Below are 11,150 nucleotides of genomic sequence, written 5' to 3' on the forward strand. Positions count from 1 at the left end.
GCAAGTGAAGGTTTCTCCAACTTTAGTTGAATCGGATTTGACCGAGGAGGTCCTTGGATGAGGTTAAATAGCAACTCATATATCTCCGTTGTGGTGTTTGCGTAAGTAAGATGCAATCCTACTAGATACCCTTGGTCACCACGTAAAACATGCAACAACAAAATTAGAGGACGTCTAACTTGTTTTTGCAGGGTATGATTGTGATGTGATATGGCCAACGATGTGATGTGATATATTGGATGTATGAGATGATCATGTTGTAATAGAAATATCGACTTGCATGTCGATGGTACGGCAACCGGCAGGAGCCATAGGGTTGTCTTTATACTAACGTTTGTGTTTGTAAATGCGTTTACTATTTTGCTAGGATGTAGCTTTAGTAGTAATAGCATAAGTAGCACGACAACCCCGATGGCAACATGTTGATGGATGATCATGGTGTGGCGCCGGTGACAAGAAGATCGTGCCGGTTCTTTGGTGATGGAGATCAAGAAGCACGTGATGATGGCCATATCATGTCACTTATGAATTGCATGTGATGTTAATCCTTTTATGCACCTTATTTTGCTTAGAACGACGGTAGCATTATGAGGTGATCTCTCACTAAAATTTCAAGACGAAATTGTGTTCTCCCCGACTGTGCACCGTTGCTACAGTTAGTCGTTTCGAGACACCACGTGATGATCGGGTGTGATAGACTCAACGTTCACATACAACGGGTGCAAAACAGTTGCGCACGCGGAACACTCGGGTTAAGCTTGACGAGCCTAGCATGTGCAGACATGGCCTCGGAACACATGAGACCGAAAGGTCGATCGTGAATCATATAGTTGATATGATTAGCATAGGGATGCTTACCACTGAAACTATACTCAACTCACGTGATAATCGGACTTGGGATAGTGTAAGTGGATCATGAACCACTCAAATGACTGGAGAGATGTACTTTTTGAGTGGGAGTTTAGCATATAATTTGATTAAGTTGAACTCTAATTATCTTGAACATAGTCTAAGTCCACTTTGAATATATTTGTGTTGTAGATCATGGCTCACGCGAGTGTCATCCTGAATTTTAATACGTTCCTAGAGAAAGCTAAGTTGAAAGATGATGGAAGCAACTTTCTAGACTGGGCTCGTAATCTTAAGCTAATCTTACAAGCTGGGAAGAAGGATTATGTCCTTAATGCTGCGCTAGGAGTTGAACCACCCGCTACGGCTGATCAGGATGTTAAGAACGCTTGGTTAGCGCGTAAGGAGGACTACTCAATAGTTCAATGTGCAGTCTTGTATGGCTTAGAACCGGGACTTCAACGTCGCTTTGAGCGTCATGGAGCATTTGAGATGTTCCAGGAGTTGAAGTTCATCTTTCAGAAGAACGCCCGGATCGAGAGGTATGAGACCTCCGATAAATTCTATGCTTGCAAGATGGAGGAAAACTCGTCTGTCAGTGAACATGTGCTCAAAATGTCTGGGTACTCAAACCGTCTAGTGAACTCGGGATTGAACTCCGCAAGAAGCTATCAGCGAGAATCCTTCAATCACTGCGCCAAGCTATAAAGGCTTTGTGTTGAACTACAACATGCAAGGGATGAACAAGTCTCCCGTGAGTTGTTTGCGATCTGAAAGTCGCAGAGTCGAACTCCGTAAAGAGCATCAAGTGTTGATGGTGAGCAAGACCACTAGTTTCAAGAGAACGGCAAAGGCAAGAAGGCCAATTCAAAGAAGAGCAGCAAGCTGTTGCCAATCCGCGAAGAAACCCAAGGCTGGACCTAAGCACAAGCGAGTGCTTCTATTGCAAGGGTATGGGTCCTTTGGAAGCGCAATTGCCCCAAGTATCGCGAGATAAGAAGGCGGGCAAAGATAAATCAGGTATATTTGATATACATGTTATTGATGTGTACTTAATCGGCTCGTAGTAGTGCTTGGGTATTCGATACGTTCTGTTGCTCACATTTGCAACTCGAAACAGAACTGCGGAATAGACGAAGGTGGCGAAAGCGAAGTGACGATGCGCGTAGGAAATGGTTCCAAGGTTGATGCAATCGCCGTCGCACAGTGTCACTTCAGCTACCATCGGGATTAGTGATGAACTTAAATCATTGTTATTTAGTGCTGCGTTGAGCATGAACATTATATCGGATCTTGTTTATTGCGAGACGGTTACTCTTTTAAGTCTGAGAATAATGGTTGTTCTATTTCTATGAGTAACATCTTTTATGGTCATGCACCGAATGTGAGAGGATTGTTCATATTGAATCTTGATAGCGATACGCATATACATAACATTGAGACCAAAAGAGTTAGAGTAAACAATGATAGCGCCATATTTTTGTGGCACTGCCGCTTGGGTCATATTGGTGTAAAGCGCATGAAGAAACTCCATGCTGATGGACTTTTGGAGTCACTTGACTTTGATTCACTTGACACGTGCGAACCATGCCTCATGGGCAAGATGACTCAAACTCCGTTCTCCGGAACAATGGAGCGTGCAAGTGACTTGTTGGAAATCATACATACCGATGTGTGTGGTCCAATGAGCGTAGAGGCATGCGGCGGATATCGTTATTTTCTCACCTTCATTGACGATTTGAGTAGATATGGTTATGTCTACTTGATGAAGCACAAGTCTGAAACATTTGAAAAAAGTTCAAGCAATTTCAGAGTGAAGTGGAAAATCATCGTGACAAGAAGATCAAGTTCCTACGGTCTGATCGTGGGGGTGAATATCTGAGTTTCGAGTTTGGTGCTCACGTAAGACAATGTGGAACTGTTTCGCAGTTAACACCGCCTGGAACACCACAGCGTAATGGTGTGTCCGAACGTCGTAATCGTACTTTGTTAGAGATGGTGCGATCTATGATGTCTCTTACTGATTTGCCGTTATCATTTTGGGGTTATGCATTAAAAACAGTTGCATTCACTTTAAATAGGGCACCATCAAAATCCGTTGAGACGACACCATACGAACTATGGTATGGCAAAAGGCCAAAGTTGTCGTTTCTTAAAGTTTGGGGATGTGATGCTTATGTCAAAAAGCTTCAGCCTGAAAAGCTGGAACCCAAAGCAGAAAAGTGCGTCTTCATAGGTTACCCAAAAGAGACAGTTGGGTACACCTTCTATCTCAAATCCGAGGGCAAAGTGTTTGTTGCTAAAAATGGAGCTTTTCTCGAGAAGGAGTTTCTCTCGAGAGAATTGAGTGGGAGGAAGATAGAACTTGACGAGGTTGTCGAACCTCTCATCCCTCTGGATGGTGGCGCAGGGCAAGGGGAAACCTCTGTCGTTGCGACGCCGGTTGAGGAGGAAGTTAATGATGATGATCATGAAACTCCAGTTCAGGTTTCTGTTGAACCACGCAGGTCGACGAGATCACGCGCTGCTCCAGAGTGGTACGGTAATCCCGTCTTATCAATCATGTTGTTAGACAACAATGAACCTGCGAATTATGAAGAAGCAATGGTGGGCCCAGATTCCAACAAATGGCTAGAAGCCATGAAATTCGAGATAGGATCCATGTATGAGAACAAAGTGTGGACTTTGGAGATACTGCCTGAGGGCCGCAAAGCTATTCAGAACAAATGGATCTTTAAGAAGAAGACGGATGCTGACGGTAATGTGACCGTTTATAAAGCTCGACTTGTGGCAAAGGGTTTTTCACAAGTTCCAGGAGTTGACTACGATGAGACTTTCTCACCCGTAGCGATGCTTAAGTCCGTCAGAATCATGTTAGCAATAGCTGCATTTTTCGATTATGAAATCTGGCAGATGGATGTCAAAATGGCGTTCCTTAACGGTTTCCTTAAGGAAGAGTTGTATATGATGCAACCCGAAGGTTTTTTCGATCCTAAAAATGCTGACAAGGTGTGCAAGCTCCAGCGATCCATTTATGGACTGGTGCAAGCATCTCGGAGTTGGAACAAACGCTTTGATGAGGTGATCAAAGCATTTGGGTTTATACAAGTGGTTGGAGAATCTTGTATTTACAAGAAAGTGAATGGGAGCTCTGTGGCGTTTCTAATATTATATGTGGATGACATATTACTAATTGGAAACAACGTAGAGCTTTTGGAGAGCATAAAAGGTTACTTGAATAAAAGTTTCTCTATGAAGGACCTAGGAGAAGCTGCTTACATTCTAGGCATTAAGATCTATAGGGATAGATCAAAACGCCTGATAGGACTTTCACAAAGCACTTACCTTGATAAAGTTTTGAAGAGGTTCAAATGGAACAGTCCAAGAAAGGGTTCTTGCCAGTTTTACAAGGTACGAGATTGAGTAAGACTCGATGCCCAAGAACGATGAAGATAGAGAGCATATGCGCTCCGTCCCTATGCTTCACCATAGGTTCTATCATGTATGCAATGCGTGCACTAGACCGGATGTTAGCCTGGCCATAAGTATGGCGGTAGGTTCCGAGTAATCCGAGTGGATCAGCGGACAGCGGTCAAGAATATCCTGAAGTACCGAAAAGGACTAAGGAGATGTTTCTCGTATGGAGGTGACGAAGAGCTCGCCGTAAAGGTTACGTCGATGCAAGCTTTGACACAGATCCGGACGACTCTAAGTCACGACCGGATACGTATTTATTCTTAATGGGGGTGCGTAAGTGGTGCAGTTCCAAGCAAAGCGCGTAGCAGATTCTACATGTGAAGCGAGTACATGGCTGCCTCGGAGCGCTAAGGAGGGTGTCGGATGAAGCGTTCATGACGGATCTTGGAGTGGTGCCAAGTGCCGGATCCAATAACCTTGTTCTAGGACAACATCGGTGCCATTGCCTTAGCAAAGGAACCAAGGTTTCACAAGAAGACCGACACATCAAACGCGCTTCAACCTCATCCACGACTACGTCGAGGAGGAGGACGTAAATATATGCAAGGTGCACACGGATCTGAATGTAGCGAGACACCGACTAAACCTCTTCCACGGCCAAAACATGATCGACACCGAATCGTATGGGTGTTAGATTTATTACAATGTAATTCACATGGTGATGTGAAGGCTAGATTATTGACTCTAGTGCAAGTGGGAGATGTTGGAATTATGCCCTAGAGGCAATAATAAAAGTATAGTTATTATTATAATTCCTGTATCAAGATAATAGTTTATTATCCATGCTATAATTGTATTGAATGAAGACTCATTTACATGTGTGGATACATAGACAAAACACCGTCCCTAGCATGCCTCTAGTTGGCTAGCGAGTTGATCAATGATAGTCGGTGTCTTCGATTATGAACAAGGTGTTGTTGCTTGATAACTGGATCACGTCATTGGGAGAATCACGTGATGGACTAGACCCAAACTAATAGACGTAGCATGTTGATCGTGTCATTTTGTTGCTACTGTTTTCTGCGTGTCAAGTATTTATTCCTATGACCATGAGATCATATAACTCACTGACACCGGAGGAATGCTTTGTGTGTATCAAACGTCGCAACGTAACTGGGTGACTATAAATATGCTCTACAGGTATTTCCGAAGGTGTTAGTTGAGTTAGTATGGATCAAGACTGGGATTTGTCACTCCGTATGACGGAGAGGTATCTCGGGGCCCACTCGGTAATACAACATCACACACAAGCCTTGCAAGCAATGTAACTTAGTGTAAGTTGCGGGATCTTGTATTGGGGAACGAGTAAAGAGACTTGCCGGTAAACGAGATTGAAATAGGTATGCGGATACTAACAATCGAATCTCGGGCAAGTAACATACCGAAGGACAAAGGGAATGACATACGGGATTATACGAATCCTTGGCACTGAGGTTCAAACGATAAGATCTTCGTAGAATATGTAGGATCCAATATGGGCATCCAGGTCCCGCTATTGGATATTGACCGAGGAGTCTCTCGGGTCATGTCTACATAGTTCTCGAACCCGCAGGGTCTGCACACTTAAGGTTCGACGTTGTTTTATGCGTATTTGAGTTATATGGTTGGTTACCGAATGTTGTTCGGAGTCCCGGATGAGATCGCGGACGTCACGAGGGTTTCTGGAAAGGTCCGGAAACGAAGAATGATATATAGGATGACCTCATTTGATTACTGGAAGGTTTTCGGAGTTACTGGGAATGTACCAGGAATGACGAATGGGTTCCGGGAGTTCACCGGGGGGGCAACCCACCCCGGGGAAGCCCATAGGCATTGGGGGAGCCACACCAGCCCTTAGTGGGCTGGTGGGACAGCCCACAAGTGCCCAATGCGCCAAGAGAAGAAAAATCAAGAGGAAAGAAAAAAAAGGGAAGGAGGTGGGAAGGGAGGGGGACTCCTCCCACCAAACCAAGTCCAACTCGGTTTGGGGGGGAGTCCTCTCCCCCTTGGCTCGGCCGACTCCTTGGGGGGTCCTTGGACCCCAAGGCAAGGCCCCCCTCCCTCCTCCTATATATATGGAGCAATTAGGGCTGATTTGAGACGACTTTCTCACGGCTGCCCGACCACATACCTCCACGGTTTTTCCTCTAGATCACGTTTCTGCGGAGCTCGGGCGGAGCCCTGCTGAGACAAGGTCGTCACCAACCTCCGGAGCGCCGTCACGCTGCCGGAGAACTCTTCTACCTCTCCGTCTCTCTTGCTGGATCAAGAAGGCCGAGATCATCGTCGAGCTGTACGCGTGCTGAACGCGGAGGTGCCGTCCGTTCGGTACTAGATCGTGGGACTGATCGCGGGATTGTTCGCGGGGCGGATCGAGGGACGTGAGGACGTTCCACTACATCAACCGCGTTCTCTAACGCTTTTGCTGTACGATCTACAAGGGTACATAGATCACTCATCCCCTCTCGTAGATGGACATCACCATGATAGGTCTTCGTGCGCGTAGGAAAATTTTTGTTTCCCATGCGACGTTCCCCAACAAAAGCGTACAAGATGTACCGAGAGAGATCAAGTGATCCCATGGTATGGTAAGCATTGTCCATTACGTGTTTGTGTACTAACCCATGGTCTTCGTGGGAGTTCTATGTGGGGGATAGGTGTGTTTCCATGGGCTTGCGTCAAAGGGAAGATCTCATACAACCCATGAAGTATGACGTCAAGTTGTGATCGTATTATCCAAAGAATGGTCATAGAGACACATGGTTGATCAAGATCTCAGACAAAGAGTAAATCAAGATTATCAACACACAAAGCGTACAAGATGTACCGAGAGGGATCAAGTGATCCCATGGTATGGTAAGCATTGTCCATTACGTGTTTGTGTACTAACCCATGGTCTTCGTGAGAGTTCTATGTGGGGTTAGGTGTGTTTCCATGGGCTTGCGTCGAAGGGAAGATCTCATACAACCCATGAAGTATGACGTCAAGTTGTGATCGTATTATCCAAAGAATGGTCATAGAGACACATGGTTGATCAAGATCTCAGACAAAGAGTAAATCAAGATGATCAACACACAAAGCATACAAGATGTACCGAGAGGGATCAAGTGATCCCATGGTATGGTAAGCATTGTCCATTACGTGTTTGTGTACTAACCCATGGTCTTCGTGAGAGTTCTATGTGGGGGTTAGGTGTGTTTACATGGGCTTGTGTCAAAGGGAAGATCTCATACAACCCATGAAGTATGACGTCAAGTTGTGATCGTCATCAATATTGCGATGTGCAAGTTCAAGTGGGTCAGCACGAAGATATCATGCTTGAAGCTTGTCGTCCATTGTGGTGGCAATGGACTTGTGAAGATATGCTGAAGAGTGGCTCACCCATAGTGAGTATGGGGGAGCAATCAATTAGTCTTCATCAAGCCAACGCAATCAAGAAAGGTGGTCCATCTTGAGGAAGCCAAGATCATCATCATCTAGCTCAAGAGGACGAGGTGCAAGGTATAGGTTTGCCCTTGATAGGTTTTCTGTTTAGGATAGATTGCTATACTATCAAGGGGGGCTCTCAAGTGAGTATCTTGATCGTATCGTTCGTTGAGAGCTCAAACCATTTGCATCCTTGCATCATACTTCTTGGTTCTTGTTTGGTGTTTCTCTTTGTGAGTTTTAGAGCTTATGGTCATCTTCGTGACAAGCTCGAGTTCATCGAAGACGGAGTCCATATGCATCTACTATGATGTTTTCGATGTTGGAGTTTTTGCCGGTTCTTCACTCATAGAGATCTCACATCTCTATATCGCTGTTTGGATAGCTCTTGTCGTCCTGAATCCAACAAGCTTAGGTTTACTCGATTCGGAGCTCGTATGCGAAAGTTATGGCTATTTCAGTGGCGAGCGGTAGTACCGCTGGACCTAGCGGTAGTACCGCTGGACCTAGCGGTAGTACCGCTGGACCTAGCGGTAGTACCTCTAGAGTTGGCGTTAGTACCGCTGGCTGGCGGTAGTACCGCCCCTGGTCAGCGGTAGTACCGCTCCAGGAGCTTAGTACCGCCTGCCTAGCGGTTGTTCGTGGACGGACCTTTTTGCGAAGACTTTCTTGGCGGTGGTAGTGCCTTTATACTACCAGGGGCCCAGCGGTAGTACGGTCTGATTCCTTCCCCCACTATATAAAGGGGGTCTTCTTCCCCCTTGGTTTTATTCATCCGTTGAGCTCTTGTTCTACCTCCATTGTTGACATTCTTAGAGCTTGCTAACTCTCAATCCCTCCAATGATTCTTGCTTGTTCTTGAGGGAAAAGAGAGAGGAGATCTAGATCCACATCTCCACCAATCACTTTCTCCTCTATGTGAGGGGAACCCCTTGGATCTAGATCTTGGAGTTCTTTGTGAGCTCCTTGTTCTTCCTCTCATCTTTCTCCATAGCTTTTGTTGTTGTGGAGGGATTTGAGTGTGAGGGACTTGACCACTTCGTTGCATCAGTTTGAGTTCTCCACGGTGATACGTGGAAGTGAGAAGTTGAGAAGCTTACTACCTTTGGTACTTAGTACCCTAGATATTGTTCTTCGTGGATGCTTTGGCATCCTAGAAGCTTGGTGGTGTCTCGGAGCTCAATCATTGTGGTCTGAAGCTCTGGGCAAGCGTCGGGGCCTCCAATTAGGTTGTGGAGATAGCCCCGAGCAATTTGTACGGGTACCGGTAACCGCCCCCAAGGGTTGCCACGTGTACGGGTTCGGTGACCGCCCCAAGGTTTGCCATTTGTATGGGTTCGGTGACCCCCCAAGGGTCCCTTAGTGGAATCACGGCATCTTGCATTGTGCGAGGGCGTGAGGAGATTACGGTGGCCTTAGTGGCATCTTGGGGAGCACTGTGCCTCCACACCGCTCTAACGGAGATTAGCATCCGCAAGGGTGTGAACTTCGGGATACATCATCGTCTCCCCGTGCCTCGGTTATCTCTTACCCGAACCCTTTACTTATGCACTTTACTTTGTGATAGACATATTGTTTATTGTAATATATCTTGCTATCACTTAGTTGTTTATCTTGCTTAGCATAAGTTGTTGGTGCACATAGGTGAGCCTAGTTGTTTGTAGGTTTTGTGCTTGACATATTAAACGTTAGTTTTATTCCGCATTTGTTCAAGCCTAAACCTTAATTATTTTAAAGTGCCTATTCACCCCCCCCCCTCTAGGCGACATCCACGTCCTTTCAGAAAGCCTTGCATAAAAATTTGTAAGAATAATTTCCTTGGGAAGCTCATGATTGGGACATTTGAGCATTACAGACTTCAATCTCCCCCAAGCTTGAGCGATGCTTTCTCCGTCACGAGACCAAAAGTTACAAATATAGTTCCTGTCTCAATGTATTTCATGAAGAGGATAAAACTTTGCTTAAAAGAGAGGCATAAGATCTTGCCAATTTAGCAAATGAGAGTTATCAAGAAGCCTACACCAATCCAAAGCCTTATCTTTTAATGATAGAGAGAATAGATTTCTCATAACAAAATCCATCGATATACCTGCAAGTTTAAATAAGGAGCATAGTTGTGAAAGATATAGCAAGTGTTCACCTGGATGTCTATCTCCTGCATATCGATTAGCCAAGAGACAATCAATAATACTAGTTGGTATTTTAAAGGGAACAATTCCAGTAGGTGGGGGAGGATTCTCCACCACAACAGTGTTGGTGCGGTTCCCCACAAGCAACAAACCAAGAGCATAGTTATCCATAGGGACAAAAAGCGGAAACGGAAAAATAAAAATAGCACGTACAGCGTAAAGGTTTCCTTACAAATTTCACTTACAATAGCGCTACACTCCCCGGCAACGGTGCCAGAAAATGGTCTCGATGACCCACAAGTGTAGGGGATCTATCATAGCCTTTTCGATAAGTAAGAGTGTCGAACCCAACGCGGAGCAGAAGGTACTGACAAACGATCTTGAGCAAGGAATAATTGCAAGTACTGAAAGGTAACTTTTTATGGGTTTTCTGGTATAAGAAACAAGGAAATAAATGCAAGAAAAGTAAATGGTGTCGAGGTGCAGCAAGTGGCCCAATCCTTTTGAACACAAAGGATAAGCCGAGGGACTAAACTTATAAAGACTAAGGCGTTCCTGAGGACACACAGGAGAGATAGTCAAGTACTTTCGCCATATTCTGTCTAGTACTATGTTTTGTATTGATAAGTGTTATGTGGGTGGATCTTAACCAATGCAACGTCTAGGCTAAGACAAGTACATTCTTATGATTAATCCCCCTTGCAAGCGTCCGCAAATACAAGAGAGAAATGAAGGCAAAGCCTAACCATAGCAATAAGCTTTAGGATCCAATACTCCCTCGTGCAAAAGTATGCGAACTGGGGTTCAGGTTTCTGTCACTACAACAACCCACCATAAGCATTATTTATACACGATGCATTCCCCTAAGTCCTTGAAAAGGCGAAGTGTTATGTAGTCGACGTTCACATAACATCACTAGAAGAATAACACCATAACTTAAACATCAATCAACACATATTACTTCAACATCATATGACTACTAGCAACTAGACTTCTCCCATGTCCTCAAGAACTAAAGGAACTACTCACGAGACATAAAGGAGATCATGATCAGAGGTGATGAAAATATGATAAAAAATCTGGTCATAACAATAATTCTCCAACAAAACTCAATAGCATTCACCACAAAAGAGTAATCAACACTGGTAGAGTAGAGGGCATGAATAGTGCAAGGTACAACTCCGATTGCTATGGTAAAGTGAGATGGGGTGAAGATGGGGATGGTGCTGGTGATGATGATGATGGTGATGATGATCTCGATGATGCCCGTGACGATGGTGATGACGATGA

The sequence above is a fragment of the Hordeum vulgare genome, chromosome 1H (assembly GCF_904849725.1).
Source record: "Hordeum vulgare subsp. vulgare chromosome 1H, MorexV3_pseudomolecules_assembly, whole genome shotgun sequence".
Classification (NCBI taxonomy): Eukaryota; Viridiplantae; Streptophyta; class Magnoliopsida; order Poales; family Poaceae; genus Hordeum; species Hordeum vulgare.